The sequence below is a fragment of the Musca autumnalis genome, unplaced genomic scaffold, assembly GCF_047663935.1.
Source record: "Musca autumnalis isolate F117 unplaced genomic scaffold, ASM4766393v1 scaffold_3, whole genome shotgun sequence".
In the NCBI taxonomy this organism is placed as follows: domain Eukaryota; kingdom Metazoa; phylum Arthropoda; class Insecta; order Diptera; family Muscidae; genus Musca; species Musca autumnalis.
Window position 1 is genome coordinate 92540266 of NW_027411866.1, and position 10143 is coordinate 92550408.

Consider the following 10143-nt stretch of genomic DNA (forward strand, 5'->3'; position numbering starts at 1 on the left):
GCATCAGGCAAAGGGTGCAGGCACGCTCTTTGGGAGCGTACATTTATTCACGTCAGTGGAAGGCATTGTGACTCACAAGAGAGCCCATGTGCTCTAAGTGAGCGTAAATTGGTTATCGCTCACAGCCTGTGTAGATGCTAACACGTTGCGAGCAACAACAAATTTACGCTCATTGAGAGCACAAGGGAGATCCAAAAAATTTCTCTGCCTCACTCTGATTCACGTATACAATATGTGGAGAGAACAAAAGATTTTAGTCTCAGCTGAGCAGGCAATGAAGATTTTTCTATAATGTTGTACCTCTTTTAAAAATTTTACTAAAACAGGCCAATGTTTAATATATTGATTACTTCAACGTTGGAGAACAAGATATATCTGATTGGAAAAGTTTTCAATACTGAACACCGGCTCAAAATGTGTTCTATTGACTCCACTTCTCCTATATTGCATAATGAACACCCTTGTTCAATTAGGGTTCTTAATGTGTTAAAATTCAATATATACTTTATGGATTAATAGACAAATATTTAGTTGTGTTGCGAATGGAGTGACAAATTTTGTATACCCTACGGCTTTAAATCGTGTTAACCTATTATATGAGGGATATATTAAAACATGAATTTATACCAGGCCTCGGCAATGGAAGCTGCTTTTGTAGTAGTGTGTGAAAACATTTTTCACACCGACAATAAAAAAGAGAACCGTTGTTTCTCAAATGAGAACTTTCATAATACATATATGTACTCATTTTATTAGAAAAAACGTACCCAACACCATAATTGTAGTATATACTCCCAAACATTTATTTGTAATTTGATTAACTACGAAATATGGTATATTGGAAAAATTGAAAAAAAATGTTACATTACAAAATGTGTATGCATTGGGTGCCGAGAACTGATCTATACCCAAAATAATCTATAGATTAGATAATGTGGCGAAAAACTTCAAACTACAGTACATTCTATGGGGGATATGTCGAAACGTGGACCTATACCGACTATTCTCTGCAGGAATATTGTATATCCTAATTTTACCCACTTTTTTAGGATAATGAAAATAGAGAAAATCGTTATGTTGGGCCAATATCAAAACGTATGCCTATACCGATAATTCCCAGCATATGTTTCACACCACCAACGAAGACTAAGGGCCTGTTTCACTATGTCGAAAGAAAATGATTGCGAACGAAAAACACCTAAACTTTGCTTTTCATGCAATATTGACTTTGTGTTTGCTTTAAAACATCTACAAAATTTAAAAATCATAAAAAATAAGTTTAGTTGCTTTTCTTTCGTTTTCATTTTCGTTCGACATGGTCTAACAGGCTGTAAATACTAAATTGTAACAAAACTTGGACCGATACATCCCATTTACAATAACAAAGATATAAAATTCTGTACCAAATTATAACGCTCTATCTTAAATATTGCTAGCTGCATCTTGATTTCAACATACGGACGGACATGGTTATGTCGAATTTCAGAATTTTATGCTAATTAATAATATTTACAATTTATAGGGTCTCCGAAGAATATTTCGATGTGTTACAAACAGAATGACAAAGTTAATTACACCCACCATATTATGGCGGAGGTATCAGTACTTAATAAATAAATTTAATAAGGTTTTAATGTCACTACTCCGAAGAATACGGTACCAACAGTACTAAAAATAAAAATAAATATTGATCAAAATTGGTATTTGTACAACAAAATGTTCAGTGTTCGCTATTCCCATATTAGAATGTCTTTATTTGTTGTTTATATCTTTTCCGTCTTTATTTGTTGTTTATATCTTTTCCGCATACGAAGTAGCGGGCACTTTGCTAGTATTTCATATTTAGATGTTTGAAACGTAAAAATGCATAGTATATATTTATTTTTAACAATTTGGTACACCCTAATATATAAGTCAAAATGCGTATTTGTGTGTGAGGATGTTTCAGTGCATGTATGTATATTTGTTGTATTCGATTTTTTTCTTTTATAATGATAATCCAAATAAAATACTTTTCAATTGAACATACAAACAAATCTGTATGTAAAGTGAAAGGTAATTTCAACACCCCTGTGGAGTCGTAATGTCAGTTTGTTGTCTTTTTATGATGATCTAGATTTGTGACATAGATTTTTTTCTTCATTTACCAGTTGTTCTTAGTCCTTGTAGTGATTTTTCTCTCCGTTGCTTTCGAATACAAATGGTGTTCATTTTTTGTTGTAAAGAGATTGCTGGTTGATACGTTTTTATGTGCATTTCTAGAAATCCCTGTGGCAAATGTCATCTCGTCTTCTTTTCATAAACTGTCATTTTACATCTCATCACAGCTCGTTCATCTCCTTCGTTTAAGCTATTCAGTCCCCATCTAGTAAACGAATGAATGTAAGAAATCATTAGAGAATTTTTCACTTCTTCCACAAGGTTGCTGTTGCTGTTTCCTTCGAATAATAGAATGTGTGCGCTTGTCATAAAAAGAAAATAAATAAAACTATTATGCTTATGGTATGGCTGCTTGTGACTCTTCTCTTGTCTTTTTACATACCCCTGCTGTAATGTTCGAAAACTGTCAAAAACACGTTTATGCACTAACAACGTGAAAAAAACTCTTCCTCTAAAGACACAAAAATCGGTTTTCTCACACGTTTACCGCGAACATGTCATGGTTTTGTTAAGGAAATATTTCAAAAGATATAGACAGAAAAGTAACCAACATTTTTTTAGTGCATGTGACATTTTGCTTCTAACTACCTGCCACAATAAATATACATTTACTAGGTAATATTGAAGTTTATTTAATATTTAGTTAAAATAAATATTTATTTGAAGTTTATTTAATATTTAGTTAAAATAAATATTTATGTTCCCAACATAAAAATTTCAGGAGCCAACGGGTCCTTTATTACACATTACAAGGAGCATCAAAAATGTAAAAAGATGAAACAAAAAAAGAAAACTATTTCTACGACATAGCAAGGGTTTCCGTGGAGTATATCTCGAAAACCAATTAGAAATTTGATTTACTGCCTCAATGAACATTTTGTATTTCTATTTTATATTAACTTGTTGCTAAATAGTGGGAGAAAATAATGGAGAAAAATTTATTGTTGTGCATCATAAAGTTATAATATATGTTATAAATAGCATGCCCATTTGAATTTTTTTTATCAGTAACAAATTTGTAGCTGGAAACATCCGTAAACGAAATTAATGCTCAAACTTTGGTTATTTGGTATTGTATTAAAATCAGCTGTTATTTGTAAAGCTTACACCCTAGATGAAAAAAATATTTTTTCTTTTAGGTTTTGACGGTTTTGCTAAAGAAAAACTTGTAGCATTGAAAAATCTTGTTTTCTCTTATGATATTTTCGTAGGTTTTTTTTCCATTTTTGAGATATAGAAATTCAAATTGGGACAATTCACAGACCTTATCGCCTCTATATAAAACAATGTCATGACTGCAATTTCCCAACTTATAAATTAATTTAATATCTTAAAAATGGTACAACCAAGGAAAAAATTACGAGTCCCAATCTTGTGAAGTATTTTCTGTAGTCCCATTTAGAAAAGACTTACTGTTGTGTGAGCAAACCGTGAAAACCTCACAAAAACCTAAAAATGTGACCTGAACTTCTATATCTCAAAAATGGTAAATCCTAGGAACAAATTTTCAAATCTACAACATTTTCTTTAGTCCCATTTCGATAGATTTGCGGTTTCCAAGCAAAATTGTAAACACGCTCCAGGCCGCAATTATGGACCGATCGTCACGAAATTTTGTATGGAGGTCGGGTTCAGATCAGAATAGATCCCTATTCTAATTCCTGGAAGTGACATTCCGGACAAGTGAGATATACTTGAAAGTGGAACGCTTGACCTTTCAATTGATGCCAATTAAGTTGGTGTGCATGATCAGATAACAGAGTTACAGCCTAATATAACTTTCGAACAGATCAACAGATTTTGTCCAAATTTTGAATCTCGCAATATTTTGCTCAAAGTTCCTTCGGACACTTCCCCAGCCAGACTTCAAAATGTTTCCCTAAAATCTTGTGCAAAGTCCAATTCGAGTTTTTCGAGAAGTCACATTTTTTAGCATACCGCCAACAATCCAGAAGTTGTACACCCCAAATTTTTCGAAATTATTATCGGAAAGTGTGTACGTCCAAAAAAGGAGACGAAATTCTGAAACATCCTAGCTACAATTTACAGAAGAAATTTGGCTACGCAGCCCGTATTCGATTTGTCTATATATAAAATCTGAACTAACACAGGCTGAGAGTATATCTCTGTAGGCAAACCCGACTGTTATTTTTTCTTGTTTTCCAGAAAACAAAAGTTATGAAATTACCCGCTGTGCCGACAGAAGGGATGATTGCACAGTGGATGCGCCCAACGACAAAAATAAAAAAATTCATGACATTGTTTTAAAAATTTAAAAATGCAAATCGCTTCAAAACATTCCAAATTTTCCGAAACTCAATTTATTCTTTCCATTTTTCGCGATTCTTAAAAAGAAAAAGCCGCACAAGCATGACTAATTTTGAAGAAAAAATTGTATTTAAAAATGAGAAAAAATGGTTATATTTTAAGCGAATTTATATAACAAAGGACTATTTTTAATGCCTTAACTTAAGTTAAATCATTTAGTAAATTGCCTTAGCTTCATTTTTCTAGTTACGAAAATTCCTCTAAATTGCAAGGGTTGCCAACTATTTTGGTTATAATATCGGTTAAAATGAAAATATTTTATATAGATGTATGGATTTCCTTAAAGTTTATGTTACTTTGCACAAATTCGCACAAATGGCCATTAGTACCAAATTGAAGCATAGCGCCTGTAGATTTCAAAACTGTATAGACTTTTTGCGGAAATTTGCGGTTTTAGCAGTTATGACCAAAAGTTTAACACCCTTTTTTAGTTGCTGAATTTATATTTTTTGGAATATTTTTAAGTAATTTTATTATCTTTTCTTAAATTTGGTTTCAATATAATGTTTTTTTTGTACTATTAGCGATTTCTGTGGTCATGGCAACTTAGAGCTGTAATGAAAACTCGCGAAAAAAAGATTTGGGGGTATTCACTTTAACAAATAACTTATTTTATTTTTGGGACACCCTAATGTTGGACCACGCTAAAAAGTGAGAGATTTTTCCCCGCATTGAGAACCAAAAATAAATTATTACAAGTAATTCTGCAAACATATGTGGTTAAATCTTATAAAGTACCAAGAAAAGGAAAAGATCATTATAAGAACATAGTCGCTTAGAATATTTGGTTGACATCTGCCCAAATAAATCGAGATATAAAATCATAGGGGAGTAAACCAAATCATGGACCAATACTGAAAATTTTTTTGTGGGGATGCTTACAATGCAATAATAACTCCTGGTACCGGATTACAGCAAATTTGATTGAACAATGTCTTGGTAACAGTAAAATACTTAAATTCAAGATGATTCGTTCACGGGAACCACGCGAAATTTTGGACCGAGGACCCCAATATTTTACGTAGAATGTTTTTAGGCCACTATCATCCATTGTTAACAATTTCAGTTCGATATAGCATTTAGAAGTATTTTTGTCACACCTTCCCATGTAGGTGCCACCACTGTGGATTGTTCGTTGGAAATCATTGATGCATCAGATGGAGTTTTTCGACTTAATCTATTTAAAGCTAAAATGTTGCCGAGCTTTTTTTAGAGATATTTTTCGATCATGTTTTTACGAACTCTCAAACAGTACTGCGAGTAGGATTCGGAGTCTATGAGTCGTAGATTGCATCGCCAGGCTCCTACATTTTTTTTCTTTTTTCAATAAAATTTTCTGAAATTTTAGTTGGCTTTCACTGACTCTATCACTTCTGGTAAAATAGGAAAGTAATGTTCGAGTCGAACTGTTTATATCCTCCAAACACTATATATATCTATTCGACATATTCGCACTTTTTGCATGAAAGTTCTTCCACCAAAAGGATTTCCAAAATCCATATTACTGCGTGTATTTTTAAAAAATTATGCTAATAGCCTCGAATTATAGAAAATCTTTCGAAAACTATCGTTGTGGGATTTAGAACCAAAAATGACAAATAAGAGCTAATGTGGTTGTATTCTTGGCAGTATGCATTTGAAATTCTCATTGGAGAGTTTGGTTAAAAACTTTTGTATGGGGACTATAACGAACGTGGTCTGATATGGTTTATTTTCAATTCTAACTTTGTGACAATATTGAATACACATAAAATCGTAAAAAAAAACGTTAAAGTAAGTTTCATGATTTTTGGTTTTTCTGCTTATGACCATATATTTCGTCTTCTTCATGTTTATTTTAAGGCCATATTTCTCACTTACACGTGCAAGTTTCTCTACAAGTTTCTGGAGTCCGGATATGCTTCCAGCCAGTAACATGGCATCGTCCGCATACCTTATGTTATTAATTATTTTCCCATGAATTTTTATTCCGACGTTTACTCCTCCTAGCGTTTCTTGGAATATTTTCTCTGAATATACATTAAATAATAAGGGAGATAAAATACAGCCCTGTCTAACACCCCTTGAGATGCCTATTTCTTTTGTTGGTTCTCCACTTACTTCAATTCTTGCCGACTGATTCCAATAGAGACTTTTTATGCACATAAGTTCATTGTCTTGCATTCCTATATCATGTAATATTTCCATTAATTTATCGTGTTTTACGGTATCGAATGCTTTTTCGTAGTCAATAAAACACATGAATACATCTTTCTGGGCATCCCTACATTTTTGTGTTATAATTTGGATGCAGTATAATGCCTCTTGTACCCATTCCTTCTTTAAACCCAAATTGGGTGTTTCCCATGTGTGCTTCACATATTTTGTATATTCTACTATGAATAATCTTTAGAAATATCTTCAAGGCATGACTCATTAAGCTAATGAGTCTGTAGTCATTCTATTGTTTTGCATTATTTTTCTTGGGTATTGCGATGAAGGTTGATTTTAGCCATTCTTCTGGATAGTTTCCAGTGTTGTATATGTATTTAAAAAGGTTGACTAGTAGGTGTATGTTGTTGGATTCAATAAGTTTCAGAAATTCTGATGGGATTTCGTCCGGTCCTGTAGCCTTTTTGTCTTTTAATGATTTTATAGCGCGTTCTACTTCGCTCTGCGTTATAGGCGTCCCTCTTCTTGGAATTTCCGAAACATCCTCATAAGATGATCGTTCGCTATCAGTAAAAAGATTGGTAATATATTCCTCCCATATCTGATTCCTTCCCTCCAAGTCAAAGACAGCTTCATTGTTTTTGTTAATTAGAACTGGATTGGTTATTTTCTTTCCATATACTCAGGCGGCTTCCTTTAGCTTCTTGTGGAGGTTAAAATCATCATCGTGTATACTTTGTAGAAATTCAATTTCCTGGCATTTGGCATTCAAATTCGCATTTTTGGCTGTTCGGGTCGCAGATCGTATCTCCTTATTTATCTCCCAGTATTTCTCATAGTTTTTATATCTGTACTTGTTTCGCTCATTCCATAGTTCTCGAATCTCGTCGGTAATCCATTCTTCTGTTCTTGATGATGTTCGCTTTCCCAGAGTGTTCTTTGCAGTCGTGTTTATAACATCTTTCACCTTGTTCCACAATGCGTGCATATTTTCTTCATTCAACTGTTGTAGTTGGTCATTTATAGACAGCGGAATTTTATGCAACCCCTATATTTGGTCCGATTCATGTCAAATTTTGAGACTGGGCATATTTTTGGCTTCTGATTACATTGCAATCGAAACATATGACATATGCAAAATGCATAAATTTTTGCATATGCAAAATTTATGCATTTTACATATTTTCTTATGCAACAAATATTTCAATAATAGGTTCAAAAGTGTTTGTGTGTACAATTTTTCTGTTTAAAATTCTCTTCAGACAAGTCAATAAAATAGGGAAATGCATGGTTTAATAAGAAAGGTTAGTCAAAGCTTCCTGTCAATTTAAATTTTTTCTTTCGACTATTCCTAAAACGTCAAAACAATATACACAATCTTTGTATGTGTGTGTGTGCTGTTTGAATAATATGCCAAACAATTTTAAAAACAATCGAATTCAATGGTTTTTAAAATCGTGTTTAGAATATTAGTATGGAAGAAATTTGTCAGCTTATCATTGAAACAAACATTTTATCATATCACTGTGCAACATATTTAAGGTGATCTTGTGCAAACAATTCGAACTGAGGATTTTTTGAAAGTACAGACCCAAACGACAAAAAACCCTAGATGGGTTTTGTTGTGTCAGATCAAGCTCGGATTTTATGGCCCCATCTATACATGGTTAAATATTGAGTTTTTAAAGAAATTCGTGGCTATATCTCTGAAACCAATGCGAATCTTTTTCTGACCTCTGAAGCAAATTTGTAGATAAGGACAAGAATAAAATATTTGGAGAAATAATGAACTCAAAAAACTACATTTATTGCCTCAAATTTTAAAATATATGCAAACATTCCACAATTTTTATACATTTTGCACCGTATCTTCAAAACCGTTAATTTTTTCTGAATATTTTCTTTTGGAAAAATATTCCCTAGAATGTAATACACAACTCTTTCAAACATGTCATTGTTGTAAAATGTCTCTATGACGTTGTTTTCAGTACATTTTTCAACGAAGATTTAATAAAAATGTCAATAATGTAGTGAAATCCGAAATGCGAGAATAAAATGTTAGTGGGAACTGTGTTTGAAATACGTGGTGTAAAATATATGATGCAAAATACCGCTGAAACAACATGAAGTAAGCATTTTAGAGTTTCAGAATGTTCTAAAGAATTGTTGAGAACTTTAATTGGAAGATTTTTGCAAAATATTACTTGGTTCAACTCCCAATAGTTCAGACCATACTGACCAGAATTTCAGCAATTATGTAAAATTTTCTATATTTTATAGATTTTGATGCCCTAGATGGAGTTTTTCTTATGTGGTTTTTTCAAAGGATAACTTCTACTAGTTTAGGGCTAGAATATTGCTAAAGACAGCAAGGCGAAATTCCTATTTGTTTTTGAGATAAAGGCCTGATAACTGCAAAAAAGTGTAGATTTAGCCCGGTTTAGATGAGGCCATAAAATCCGAACTGGATCTGACAGGACAAAACCCTACTAGGGTTTTTGTAGTCTAAATATGTACTTTCAAAAAATGCATACGAGAAGTTGTTTGCATTTTCGGTGTTGCATAGTGTATCCGAAACTCGAGGTATCGCTCTATGGGGGCTATATAAAGACCTGAACTTCCACCGACAAATTTTAGGTGAAAAGTTTTTTACCCCCAAGGAAGACTTAATACCAAATTTCAGCCATTTCGGAGGGATATTGAGGCCACAACCTTCAAAATACCGCAAATCGGGAGGTACCGTTCTATGGGGGCTATATGAAGACGTGGACCTATGCCGACAAATTTCAGATGGGAAGTTTTATGCCCCCAACGAAAACTAAATACCAAATTTCAGTCATTTCGGTGGGATATTGAGACCACAACCTTCAAAATACCGAAAATCGGGATGTCCCATTCTATGAGGGCTATATGAAGACGTGGACCTACGCCAACAAATTTCAGGTGGAGTGTCTTATACCCGTAACGAAGACTAAATACCAATTTTCAGTCATTTCGGTGGGATATTGAGGCTAAAACTTTCAAAATGCCGAATATCGGTAGGTACCGTTCTATGGGGGGCTATATGAAGACGTGGACCTACGCGGACAGATTTCAGTTGTAAAGTTGCATACCCCTAACGAAGACTTAATACCAAATTTCAGCCATTTCGGTGGGATATTTATACCACAAATCCTTGAATATATTTTTGCATATGGTTTTGCATATGCTCATTTTATGCAGATATGTACAAATATGTCAAAATATGCACGATATGCAGAATATGCAAAATATGCGAAAATATCTGGGCATAAATCGTTTTATTTTGTAATAAAAAGAGTTTCTGTCTAATCGGATTTTCTCTACGACCATCCTAACCATATATGCATTTGCATAGGTTTCCGCTGTCTAGTCATTTATATTGTTTTGCAGCTCATGTTTAATTGCCGAGTCTTTAAGTTTTTCAATATTCATTTTATTTTGAGGCTGTTTTGTCCGATTTGATGCGAGCTTAATTCGTATATT